The sequence below is a fragment of the Micrasema longulum genome, unplaced genomic scaffold, assembly GCF_059751315.1.
Source record: "Micrasema longulum isolate JH-2025_06_02 unplaced genomic scaffold, ASM5975131v1 h1tg002585l, whole genome shotgun sequence".
Classification (NCBI taxonomy): domain Eukaryota; kingdom Metazoa; phylum Arthropoda; class Insecta; order Trichoptera; family Brachycentridae; genus Micrasema; species Micrasema longulum.
In genome coordinates, this window is record NW_028279721.1 from 1 (window position 1) to 14,450 (window position 14,450).

Consider the following 14,450-nt stretch of genomic DNA (forward strand, 5'->3'; position numbering starts at 1 on the left):
TATTTTTAGGACTATTAAAATTTTGGTGCATAAACTCTTCTTGGTGCTTCAAATTGTTGATTTTGTTTGGCTGAAATTAGTCAACCAAAAGTTCTAATAGACCCTTATTCAATTTCTTATTCTTTCTAATTCAATGCTTTTTTTTCATTTATCACATTTCGTAAAGCTTAATTTTTGACAATTATTGAAAATGTTTTATATGTGAAGTGAGTTTGGCTAACAAAACCGCCCAGAGATATGGTACCGAATGTAAAGTATTGAATTTACGCTTCATTTTATATTTATACAGATTGTGTTGAGTATTGGAAAGCTATTGAAAAAGGAAAACAGCTAAGAGTGTGTATTGAATAGGGTTTTCGGATTGTAATAAAGATTGGTGTATCGATAACAAGTTATAACTGTAATAATATACAAATATGGTAGAATAGTTGTATCTTTTCTATAAAATTTTTCATGAATATTTAATCAATTTGTAGGATTCACTATTTACAAATCTATCAAATTATCGTAGTGTTTGTAGGTAGGGAGTGCAGGGGAAATGAATCTCTTCTATGTTTGTTGTAATTGTATTGCTTGTCGCCAATATCACCGGTGTTAAGTTTGTGTAAGGGAGACGTTGTATGGCCTGTAGGGGTCCCGGGTTGGTTGAATACTACAATATAGAGGACCCCATCTATGGTCTTATCAAACTTTCCCAAACACTTTGGCACTCCGAGGACTGAGACACATTCCTATTCCTACGATGACAAATATTTTAACAGCGATAGAAAACCGATTCGAGAAGGAAATATGGAAGTCTAGGCATTTTGTGAATCATTATTAATCAATAGATTCAAGTAAAAAATATCTTTGTTTTGAGTTTTTTAGTCTCTGCAACACATTGCCTTCTTTCGGATTATTAAAAAAAAAAAAAATTGTGGTCTGTAGTTTGTCACCTATTATTTATTTCAATTTCAATTGATTTATTTTATATACGCTTATGTACATTACAAAAATATTTACATATATATTATTAAATTAAAAAGATGGTAAAATAAAACTACCCAGCTATTAAAGAAAAAGAATGCTCTCCTCTGAACTTTTTTTCACTAATATGATAGCTGTCGGTATCTGAAGAGATACGGTTAAGTCTCTACATTGCTTTTTCTACTGGCATTACCATTGGTAGGTTGGTTCTGATAGCAGTAAGATAAAACAGCTTAGGCTGCTTATGTCTAAGGCAGTCATCAGGAACATAAAGAAAAATACTCTCCATTACATCTATGCTGCATTTTGCGAGGTTTACAGGAGAACATAAACAAAGCTTGATAATTTTTTAAGAAGCTATCAGATACTTTAGAATTGCCAAGCATGTGTCATTTTCTTGCGTTGCCTTATCCTGAGGACCTGTCCTCCCGACGTTGGCGATCACTACAGCGAAAGCATTTTGGTCCTGCGCTACTCCGAGGCCAGGACAACTGCTTGTTAGATGTACTCGTCATCGTGATTCCTGGAAAAAGATGACCCGAGTGGTTTCCCGTTGCCTTCTCTGGTGGATTTTTTTTGTCAGAGTTACCTTCCCTTAGCTGGTTGGTTCTGGTTTGGAGGCGCCAAAAACTCACCTTTGATCCCTTCATTATCTTCTGTGATCACACCGTTATGAGTGGGATCCCATTGCCCAGTGTTCGTGACGTGGACGCTGACGGGTTAGACTAGTCAGTAGTGTTGCCGGTGGAATGCAACTGGGCATTCGCAGCATTTAATAGAATCACACCCTCCAGCAAGATGTGACTCACTGCGACCCCACTGACGCTTGAACCCCAAAACATGTGTCTATTGAAAAACAATTCTTCAGTATCTGATAGCTTCTTAAAAAAAATATCAAGGTTTGTTTTTGCTCTTCTGTAAACCTCGCAAAATGGAGTTTCGATAGTACAGGTAGAGACCATAGAGTTATTTATGGTCTTAGAAATGAGAAATCTGTTTTTGATTGTGTGTAGGATTTTGACGAAATCTTCAAAGTTAAATGAATGGTAAATAGTTAGCGTGTAAGTTGTTGGATATAAAAAACTCAATTTATTTTTTACTTTAATCTATTGATCTATTTATATAAATATTAACTACAGTAAAAAAAATACAATTTTTTAAAGTTGTATGCATTTCAGCTCTTTAGGTGAAAACTAAAAAACCCTTTCCGAAAGAAAATGTATTACTTAAAGTAGAATAATTTGATATGATATTTGTTCATGACAATATTACAATAAATAACTTTAAAAAATATACAAATATCTTAAATTAAAAATATCTTTTGATAAGTACTAAAAGATAAAAGTGATTTTATAAAGTAAATTATTAATGTCAATGCAAGTACAATAGATAAAGCAAAGCTGTAAATGAATGAATAAGTACGTTTTTGAACATCATTAATAATTTAAAACAACATTTTGAATTTTGAAAAATTACAAAGGAAGAAATTTGGATATTAAGATAGGCAGAAAAGTGAACGTTAAATTAAATTTACCGTCATCAGTCAAACCAACCTATAAAATGTTGAACTGTTTGTAAATGACTAGCCTTCCATATCCCCTTCTTAAAAAGGTATTCATCTCAGTTAAAGTATTTGCTAATCTTAACAAAATCTAGCTCTTGTCAAAGAATATTTGAACGAACATATTTTAAGTACTGTTCCTCTTAATGTATTCCAGACATCATCGTTCCCCTTTTGGGGCACTGCATTGTTATTACAATAATTTATTTATTACATGAAGGTAAGATGATCTGATGCTTCAGGGACTTTGAAATATTTCTTTATATTATTGAAAACACCTCTTTAAATAAATATTTTGTCTTGTCAGAATCGAACCAGAATTCTCTTGGATGGTAGGCAAACACACTGAACATTAGACCACGAGACGGACAAATTGTGAACAAAAATATCTATTAATTTGTAAATACAGCGTTCAGACTTAGTAAAATTACTATCATCATATAAAAACATACTGTAATCTCAGATACATTTTATCAAATTTAAATATTTCGTATTTGTAAATGATTTAAAAACCGTATTCCTTCTAGAATGCATATTTATAATGATAGATATGAAAGAATCCACTAATTTCTATCAAATTAAAATTGCATGTGGCTTTGATACAACAACTAAAAATCCTTTAACTGTCAGCTTAAGAAAACGACAAAAAAATATCAGCAAAAAAAGTATCAGCTTCTCATTTCATTATATACTGTAGGTACAATATGAGAGTTTTCTATGATATATTCGAAAATTGCTGGATTAAAAGTATTAATTTGATTAAATTTTTTTCTTTGATAAAGTATTGATTGCTCAGTCACCAGTTAATGATACAAAGTAAAGACTTGTCCTAACCTCAAATGACAGGATAGAAATGTGTCAGATAGTCTAGTGCCGGGACATATCAGCCTTCTAAATGGGCTTTCGTCTTCCTTCGGGCCTGCTGGTCGGTGGCCCTTGATGGATGACTAGTTTTTATATCACTCCTTCCCATGGCTTCAATAGCAGGAGGAAGATACACAAGGTTGGGTGGACACAGGTAAAGGTTGTCCATCTCGGTAGGTTGTGAGGGATTTACCACTTTTCTTTGCATTTTCTTCTCTCGCCCAAAAAGTCTTTTCTCCAATTCTTCTCTATTAAAGGTACGAGTAAGATATGGTATTTTATTGAAAGTATAAATTTAGGTAGCCCATTGTTACTAGAGAAATTGTTTTTATATAAAAGAGAATTATTAAAATGTACATCAGAATATTATGTATATTTATATATGTATGCTAATTGTTTTAAAGTCGTGCTTTCGAGGTATTCCATTTTGTTTCGAGTCGTATACATGTACAAACTATGTTTTAAATGTACCTAAGTAATGAACATCGAAGTACATTTTTTGTTTTGATTATTTTGATGTTTTTAACTGGCAAAAATCAGTTTATTCAAATTTATCTTTGGTTATTCTTCAATTATAGAAATCAGATTTATTCATTTTAAAATTACTTTTTTTTTCTAAAAGAGAAATACTCGAGTTCTTATTATTTACACAAATATTTAAATTTACAAACCATTTCTTAAAAGTCGTAAGTAGCTTGTGCTGGAAAAATGTAAATCGAGTTGTGGTAGAGTGGGATTTGAACCTCGGACCTTTGTTTGGCCCGTGAGTCCACAATATTACCACGGCACCACAACCCGGTTCACATTTTAAAAGTTTTAATAAATGTTGTAACCTACCTATTATTCAAAATAATGACACATATTTCTTTCTTGTCTTCTTAATAAGCCACTAAAATGCTAAAATTATCAGGTGAAATAATTTAACAAAGTATAAATACCATGAAGTATGGAAATGGATAAAGAATTCTTAACATTCTGAGTTCTTAATGTTAATGTTACGAATTTGTTATTTACATGTCGAAATGATTATGTAATTTTTGTATTTTAATTACAAATGTTTTTGAGTGCGAATGAATTAGTGGATTCATGATACGGAGGAGATATGTTGTGAATATTAAAGGTGCTCGATATAAAAAAATTCAAATATATATTTATTTACATATTCAATTTGAGTAGTTTACTGAAACGGTACCTACAAACAATTTATATGTTCATTTGATAAAATAATGTAAAAAGTAAAAGTTTGTTCTGTTACGAGTGACGGTATGTTTGATGAAATATTTCACCGCCTGTCATGGGAGTGAAATGCATGAATGTAACCTCTGTAGATAATCAAATTGTTTCCCTATTGTAGTTGTTATGAAAGCGTTTGATAAAAGTGTAGAAAACAAAATGGCTTTCCTCGAAGGCGCGACCTTTGCCACGTATGATTATAATTGTGTACGCACACAAACATAACGCAACATAAAACTGTGTGGTGAGTGAAGATTCTAGCATTAACAAGAACATCAAGGGACTGTTACTAATATGTATATATTTTATAAAGCAAACAAATTTGTTCACGCTGTGCCAGAGCTGTACTTAGTATTTTTACTGTCAAGTTTTGGTTTAATTTCACCAATTTTAAAACATTATGCATAGGCGTTGAGTTGTCGTCAACTTATTCTTACACTTTTTTTGTATTATCATTGGATAGAACAAAAGTATTATAGTTCCTATTCAATGTGTGGAACGATCTCATAAATTGTATTATATAATATTGGAGATGGGTTTTTTTAAAACTAAAACATGCATTTATTTGTGTTAATATTCTAAATACAGAGTAGAATGCACATTATCATCAATAAATAAAGTACATTTCTAACATTTTGGGATGTACTGTTTTACTGTTAAGTTGTTTATAAAATATGTTTTATTTTTAAGAATGTTATTGTAGAAGTGTCTTATATTGGTGAAATTAATGTCTTTACTGAATTGCCACTTTGATTTTACAAAAAAATAGTGTTAATATTATTGCACAGCGAAAAATATGTTAAAGTTTATATTGTCTTATATTATATGCAACATTTTGGTGGAAATTAAAATACTAAAGAAATATATCATAGAACGCTAGGTTTTAACTATTTTTCATAGAAATCTTATCAATATAATAATCTTATTATTATAATCTTACAATTCTATGCTTATTATACTAAACATAAGCAGTTTTTCTCTATTTATAATAAATATTTTAATTAACACCAAAATTATGCATGTAGGAAATACATATTATTTAGTGTGCACGGTTCCAAATTCCATTTTGTTACTCCAATAAAATAAAGTCAATGTGTTTTATTGTCAAGTCTTCCATGCATCAAATGTTTAAATATGATTTTCAAAAATAATTGTTAAGCAATTCAATTTTTGTATTTTGAACACTGGCGATGGGTTTAAAAGAAATTATACGTAAATTCACAATGAATATTTTTGACAGAAGTAGATTTAAATGTATTTTTTGGGGCCCGTGCACTACCAAATACGGCTCTGGCACTTTTAAAAATTACCAATGCACAAAATGACTACAGCCTCACCCAGATTTCTCAAGTTAACCAGTTTGCGAAATGGCAATATTTCACTATTCCAAAATGATTAAAAAGTTTAAGATTTTACGGTAAATGAGTTCACTCACAGACAGCTTGAGGTATTTGGATGGGGTGAAGATAATGCCAGATAACGCACAGAAGCAAAACAAGAATTACATTCTTAATGGAACTGGTCTTATATTATCTCACGCAACAATTATTGCGGAAGTGTATAACATTGTAAGTATACAAGTCCGGAGGACGTCTTGTTTTCATGAAAATATTTAAATAGATGAATATATCAAATAAATAACTAGTTTGTTACTAGAGTCGTTAAATGAATATAAGATTATTATATATTTAAAATAGGCAATGTGTTCTGTGAATTGTTTTCAGGATTCCATCCCGCGGCACAATTTACTATAAGTGCCCCCAAACACCGATTTCATACATTTATTGGCATATTGTCTTTGTTATTAAAGCTAAAGAGAGGCATATCGAACAGAAGTGCATTCACACACATTTTCTTCGAGATCTTAACTAACATTCTCGGCTCGTTTATCATATAAAATCATTATATTGTACTTCTTCTATTTTAACTAAATGTCTTTAAATTAAAATCTAGTGCTACAAGTAAATCTTTAATATTACTAACATAGATAGGAACTTTAATACGTGAACTGTTATCTTTATAAATTTTCTGAAAGTGACTGTGTGATAGACTCCGTGGGTGATTTGTCTCTCTATAGCTAATTGTGTTATCCTCACTATTAGAGTTACCCAAACTCACTCGTTAATTGCAACAGACACTTATGTCTGCATTATATTCTAATGAATACAAATCGTCGCAGCTAGGCTAAAATATAAACCCTATTGTTTTAATATAATCGTAAGTGAGTGCACGACGAGATGTGGCGATGATTTGAGTATTGGAGTCATTCCGTATTATTTGCTACCTCATGTGTGTAGAGAAGTGGGGAGGTGACATTGCTAGAGATAGAAGCACATTTGTAGAAACATGATTAGAACATAATGTAAGTTACTAGGAGTGGCATATTGTATGTTTATTGACATAAAATATACATTCGTAATAAGATAGTTAAATCAAGAATCTTAAAAACTACGCTTACTATATAAAAAAATTTGAGCACTATTTACTGTTAAATATGTTTTTTGTTTATATAAAGAGAATATATCTCAGTAGTAGTTATCTTACTATACAAGACTTATTTGTGACTAAAGTAATTTATTGCCTTGTGCGATGATGAGAACTTTAAATTTTATTTCAAACATTGTTAATGTCCAAATGTTTTAATGTGTAAATGAAATAAATGCTTCTAAAATGAAATGAATAAATTATGAAGATAATATGATTAAGAAAGTTTTTCATAATGTTATATCAAATATGACCAAAAATTAGTTGGATTTTATTAGTTTGGAAATAGTTCAAAGTAGATAATCCGCTAATTAGCTGTTGGCATTTTACTTTAGATTCTTATAATAATCCTTGTTCTCTCACTGTAATGTCTTGTGGAACATTTTTCCTTCTGTAAGTTCAATATATATCGTAACGGAAGCACAGCTTATGATTAAGTAATAAATAATATTTACAAGAGTTGATATTTAAAGCCTATACATTTTATTACCGTAGTGAGGATGAAATATATTTATTAAATATAATTTGATGTAGATACACTCCACTTACACGTGATAGAATTAGTTATAATAAATCTTAGAGAAAACAAAGTAGGGACTCGCGTCTGTCCTAATCTGAGATTTTGATATCTAAACATTAATTAAATTAAGGAAACGTAGCAGAATTACTATAAGATTATTTATTTTCTTTCTTACTGGAATTGAAAATGATCGATAAATGCACAAAAATAAATGTAAAATTTGACAACCTTACGGAATAAAATTATTTATTCAATGACAAGGTTTAACCCACTGATAAATCCAAATGGGGCAAATTATTTAAATAATGTTGTTGTGTAATGCTAAGATCTCTAATATATTGGGGTTAAAAATGTATTTTAACTTTTGCCGAAATAAATATATATATTTTATCACAAAAATGATGGCAGAATGTTTTCTCAGAGTACAGAGAACCGCCCGCAAAAACGAAATTTGTAAGTTTTCCATTGTAACATTTCATGTAGTTTTGGTCCGATATGATAAAAGATATTCTATGTTTCTCGTGTCAACTACTAAAATTTAATTATTTTTCTCGGATATAAACATTCGCTTAAAGTCTAAAAAAATATAAGTTTGTCGTTACTCCGTAAGATGATAATAACAGTACATTTCAACTGTCAATTGAATTAAATATGAAATTTTGTACAAGAGTCTGCTTCATTGTAAAACATTTTTAATGTATAGAATAAATCTAGTATGTATAATAGGTCCTACTAGTAATAAGCGTTGATCATGACTTCTCTCATTAGTAACGCTAGTTCTCCGACCATAATCAGGGTGGTTTTCGATGCATCGATATTTCAGTTTACAAAAAAAAATAGCAATTAAAAAAAACATGCATACCCTTTTACACAAATTCGGCTAAGGGCTCTTCATATTGCAAAAGCCTGGTTTGTAGCTTTTGTGTTACTTTAATAATATTTACTGATAATAGAATTTATAGGAAACCTTTGAACTTACAGATTTTTTCAAAAACTACTACCTATATCAGAATAAAGGATAACTAATTGAATTTATTTTCTCAAAATCTTATATAGCAGTTTTCTACTAGTGTTGCTCACAGTTATAGTTTGATGTAAAATCAAGTAAGGTTTACTGACATCAGCTCATTAAACATGGTTTACTGACATCAGCTCATTAAACATGGTTTACTGACATCAGCTCATTATTTTAAACTGTTTAAACAAACATACACTTTGTATACAAATAAAAAAAAAAACATAAAGCATTTACAAGTTTACTTAACAATTTTACAAGCTAACATTGGCATGACGTGCTTGAAACATGAAAACATTAAAATTGTTTGTGAGATTCATGAGAGTCGTTTGACCTGTGTATATGTCGCAGCCGGATTGTCATTTTAGGCGGATTATATATTGGCTAGCCGAACTACAAAACAGCTATTGCATTTTGGCTGACCGAACGATTAGCCGCAATGTTTTGGCGGAATACAAATCGCATCTGATTGTTCTTTTTTCTACCACTTGAGGCATCGTATGTCACATGTTGTTGTCGTTGAGTGAAAATGGTATCTTAGAGTAAAACTGTTCCACAAATATTATCAAATATTGTGATACTACAAAAGATGACCATGGTTTCGGGTGAAAAATGTAAACCCACTCAATACTACTGGGAGATGAAATATGAGTGAATATATGAAATATGAATAACCAATGAGAATAACCTTACATTATAACAAGATAATTACTTTTATTTATTCATTTACAATTTGTGTATTTATTTTGTTATGTGAAGTAAGGTAAGTTAGGTTAGATTAAGTTAAGGAAAAAAACTACTTTTTTAAAAACTAAACTTTACCCAACCTATCCTAACTTCTAATAACGAAACAAATAATAAAATTATGATTTTATCCAATTCAATTCAATTCAATTAATTTATTTAAATATAACATATACATTACAAACATACATTCAATAATATATAAAAGAAAAAAATACATGAAAGAGACTCATGTCAAAGTAGCAGGAGAATCCTGCTCCGGAAAACCCCTTCAGATACATATGATTTAGATTAATACCCAAAGCGATGTTATTCAGCATAGCGGCAAGCATAACTCCAACTGGCATAACCATCGGCAGGTTAGTCCTGTATATCGGAATATGAAACAATCTATGCTGACGCTGTCTTAGATAATTATCAGGAACATATAAACCAATGCTCATCATAATCTCAGGATTATTGACCATACCGCACAACAATCGATAAAAATGTGTAGTCAAATACAAATTCCTTCTAGTCTCTAAACTGTTGTAGCCAAGCATACCCTGGAAAAACTCGGTCGGGTAGAGCCAAAGATAATACCCTAATCTAACTATGTCAATTATTAATACCGAAATAAACGCAATTCCTTTTTTAAAAAGTAAATAATATATCGGTAACCATAACGCTCTCTAAAATATTAAAAATCTTCGCCAATTTATAAAGCAGATTAGCCAAATTTTAAAATGCCAAGTGTTGACAATACAGAGTTGTTTTGTAATTTTCCTAGCCAATATGTAATCTACCTAAAATGAAGATTCGGCTGCGCGACATCTACATACATTATTCAAATAGCCAATAAAAGAGTTAATCTTTTGATTTACCTTTTATGAAATAATTTTTATTTTTAATTGTTCATCAGGGTACCATTTTCATTATTTAGTACACAGCATTACAACGAAATTACAGCAAATACATGTTAAATGTTTTAAAGCCTCTAAATTACACATTATATTATTATGTATGATGTAATAAATTCCCAAAATATTTTATTAAAAGGTCTTATGGCTGGAATCTAATCTTTAAATTATTGTTGGAGATGTTAAGCGTTCTTTGTATCAGTTCGAAATGTTCACAGTTTTTTTTGTCAATAAGTTGGATATAAATATAAAAAAAGCGATGTAATATTAATGTCGATTGGAATTTTAATTTATAAGGAATGGATAATCTATTCTTAATTTCAGTAAATCATTTTTTTTTTTATTTCTTTATATCTAATAAACATAAATATTACATATCTTTTGAATGTTTTGTGATGTTAAGGGTAGAAAATACATATTACACTTTACAAGACAGTCAAAATAAGATAAAATTGAAAAAAATCTACATTTTCTGCAATATAGCTTCGAGTCCAACTAATGCTAAAATTTAAATAGATAAACATTTCAAAAGTAAAGTATGAACAAGGGCTTTTTCCTAAGTTCGTTTCCTATTCAGAAAGAACATTTAAAAATTAAGCCAAACTGCGTGAATTTTTTTATTCAGAACTAGATAGTAAATATATTACATCACTTGATAATTATCCAGGTGGAAAAATAGTATGCCACAGTGACGTATAATAAGTAGACACGTTATTCCATCATTAGCTACCTTAAAAAAAAAGTAAATAATGCATTGCCCTAAACAATTTGAAAGCAAATTATGATAAACATGAAAACATTTTTGTGGAAGAGATATACATATTCATATTTATTTCTGTATAACTCGTTGCCCCTAGAACCGACACATCATCAGTCCCTATCCGCATTCGGTGATGCATATGGCACTGTATTGGGATACCAAATACAGCATATATTGATAATCTATTATCTAACTAGCCTTTACCCGTGACTTTGCTCGCGTTCCTAACAAGGAAGATATTAGTTTATTATGTAATTAGTTTTGTTGTTTACTAATAAGAAAGATTGGAACAATATATTTTTTCCAAATAAAAAGTAGCCTAATCGATTGCCGACTCTCAAAGTATTGCTATGCAAAGAACAACGACGCTCTGTTAGTTTATGGCGACGTATCATTGTTATTCTGTTTTAATGTTAATTTGTTTTTCCAAGAAGAGAAAGAATTTTATATTTTTTGACATGAAAAGTAGCCAATGACACTTTCTCAGGTCTCCGGCTGTCATTCTGCTAAAAAATCACATTGATCGGTAGCTACGTTAAACTGCGGAAGGTCTGTCAGAGAATGAAAGCAAGCAAAGGAATAAATTATCCACCAATTGAAATGAAACTATTGCGCTCTTGTAACGTGTCTATTTAATAATACGTCCTTGAAATATATACAAAACTTAGTTTTCTGTGTCCAGTTTGCATTGGGTGATCTTGTAATGTTGAGATGTGTATTTCCTACCTCAAATGCTTATTAATGAGTCAACATTGATGTGCTTCCTCGTGACAAAACGTGTTGATTTCCTCATGTAAAAGGCTTGAATCAAGCTCCTGTTGAAGACGCTTACTTGTGTTTTTTGTTTAAAAATATATATGATAGAGATATATTGAAGAGGTCCACTGTGAAAACATTTCAGTGATAGGATGGTAAGCACTGGGCCTGCGTGTTTGGGGGCAAATTAAGTGGTAGCGGGATGGAATCAACGACGATGTTCACAGCATGTTATTCATTTTGCCGACAATATTATAAAAATGTAATCAAAATACCAATATCGCTTGTTTTATTATTTACCTGTATTCCTATATTCCCAAAACATCAAGCTGTCGAGTTCTCAAGGTGTTCAGAAAAATTCTGTGATGTAGTAGTTGCAGCAGCCTCCAGAAACAACTGATACAGCTGGCCTGGTCGTATACTGTCTTCAAACACATCTACTTATGAGGCATTGGGTTTTCGCGGTTCTGGATGTTCACGGCTGAAAATTCATCAGCAGTTCATGTCCGAACTTCCTGACTTGGAAGGACGCACTGGACTCGGCCGTGGACAGAGAGGCCTGAAGAGATTTTCTGGATACCAAAATGGTTATCTGTTTTATTTCCACAAATTAAACGATTTTCAAAAATGTTACTGATAATAAATTTTTTGGCATATATTTTCATTCAGAATATTTAAATTATTTTCTTTCTCTTTTTAAAAAAAATACCAACAAAACGAAAATAAAATATGTATTTTTTATGAAAGGCATAAAATCCAGCGGAGTGGGCTCTATATTCACAAAAAAGTTAAATACACATGTGAATTGTGTTAAAATATATCTGTACCTCAGAGGCAGACGGATGCAAATCCAGAATTTGATATGACATTTCGATTTTCGTATTCAGTTTGTGATTATGTCCATTGATTTTGAAGATACGTAAGATAATGAAAGAACCAATATATCAAGAAAAGTACTAAAAATACAAATTAATGTTATAAATTATTGAAAATCATTTAGAGAAAGTAGATTCTTTAGGCTTGTGTCTGAACATTTGACATTTGGATTTGTATCCGTCTGCTTCTGAGGTACAGATATAATATATATATATATATATTTCAAGTAATTAATTGGTAGCATGTGAAAAAAATTAAGGCAGGTTAAAAAAACGCTAATTTGTGATTTGTGGAAACTATTTTTTAAATCACCCTGAGAGAAGACTTTAAAACCTTCTTTAAAGTTTTATTGAAGAAAGACACCTTACAAATAATTAAAAAATAAGTGTCGGGGAAAAAAAACACAAGCAAGTGATACAAAAAATGAGGATTTATTTGTATCAAAACATATTGAACATAAGTGAGATAAAAAATCAGCCCGAAAGGAAGTTTTTTTTATTAAATGTGCCAGATCATATTCCGATGAGACTTGAAAATATTTTCTGCGCTTTTGAAAACAAGCTTGTACTGTTTTTACAGCTGAACTGATTATAAAATATTTTCGCATAAAGTAATTCAGGATGCTAAAATCGATGGCATGTTACAATAACTATGACATATGAAATTCTCTCCTCAAGGCTTGAATGAAATGATTCTTTTTTAGAATTGCAGGGTTACGGTGAAATGGTTCCTTATTATTTAAAATCATACAAGCATAAGAAAAAGTTCATGGTTTATCTTATTACAAAGACTGATCTTCGTTAAAATTGATACATATAGTTGGTATACTGGTAAAACCCTCCAAATGACAAAATTTGAGAAAACTTAAAGTGAAGTTATAGATGCAGTTATGAGTACATTGCCATTTTTTCAGCTTTACCAACTGATTTAATTTCAAAGTTAGCATGCAAAACTCAACACAGGGCTCTTGGTCTCAAAGAGTTAGGGATATGTTTTATACATATTTTTTGTAATATGTATCTTTATATGAATAAATAAATAATAGTTAAACGAAGGTAAGATGATCAGTCTTACGCTTCAGGTACTAGTCCAGGGACTATGAAATATTCTGATATGAGAACACCCTTTTGAATAAATATTTCATATCAACCATGTCGGAAATGGACCCTGAGACCTCTCGCATGGTAAGCAAACGTGCTTACAATTATCACACCACGAGGCCGACACATTGTATTTATAACAACCCATTAAAAGTACTATATTAATAGTTTTGGCTAAAGGATGCTGCTCTGAAAAACACCCATGAATTTACAGCCCTCTATGCAAACAGATTCATATACCGCAGTACCGCGCCGCAATGTAAGTAAAGCTGTAACGAGTGTAGGTATGTTGTTGTCATCAAGTAAACCACACTAAGGATATAAAAGAAACATATGAAATTGAAACCCAGAAGAGAGACATTTCTTAACCAGTGACAGTAAATAGAATTTGTTCTTGGTAAAATTAAAAGTAACTAAATGTTATTAAATATTTTTATATGACCACTTACTGCCTTTTATATGTTTACTGGTTTCGAGACGTGCCCGTCTCTTTGACGGTACACCAATTAATAACTCAGTATCCCTCAGTCATCCTATACCTATAAAACTCACGTCCCTTCCTTCATCCCCTCGCTCTTTTTTAAGGTACTTCTCCCGCAACATAAAATATTTTCATAATTTAATCAGTGTCTGTGTCTGTACCAACATGCCTACTAAATGTATGGCATGTTG

General features: G+C 30.9%; 1 long non-coding RNA gene across 1 annotated transcript; it reads right to left on the reverse strand.

Annotated features, from left to right (window-relative positions):
• Window position 1: 1 nt before the first annotated feature.
• LOC148271916 (uncharacterized) lies at window positions 2–12,076 on the reverse strand. Its single transcript, XR_015824993.1, has 2 exons — window positions 5,962–12,076; window positions 2–3,639 (listed from the first exon to the last, which is right to left on the reverse strand). It is a non-coding gene; the product is annotated as an uncharacterized LOC148271916 (long non-coding RNA).
• Window positions 12,077–14,450: the final 2,374 nt, after the last annotated feature.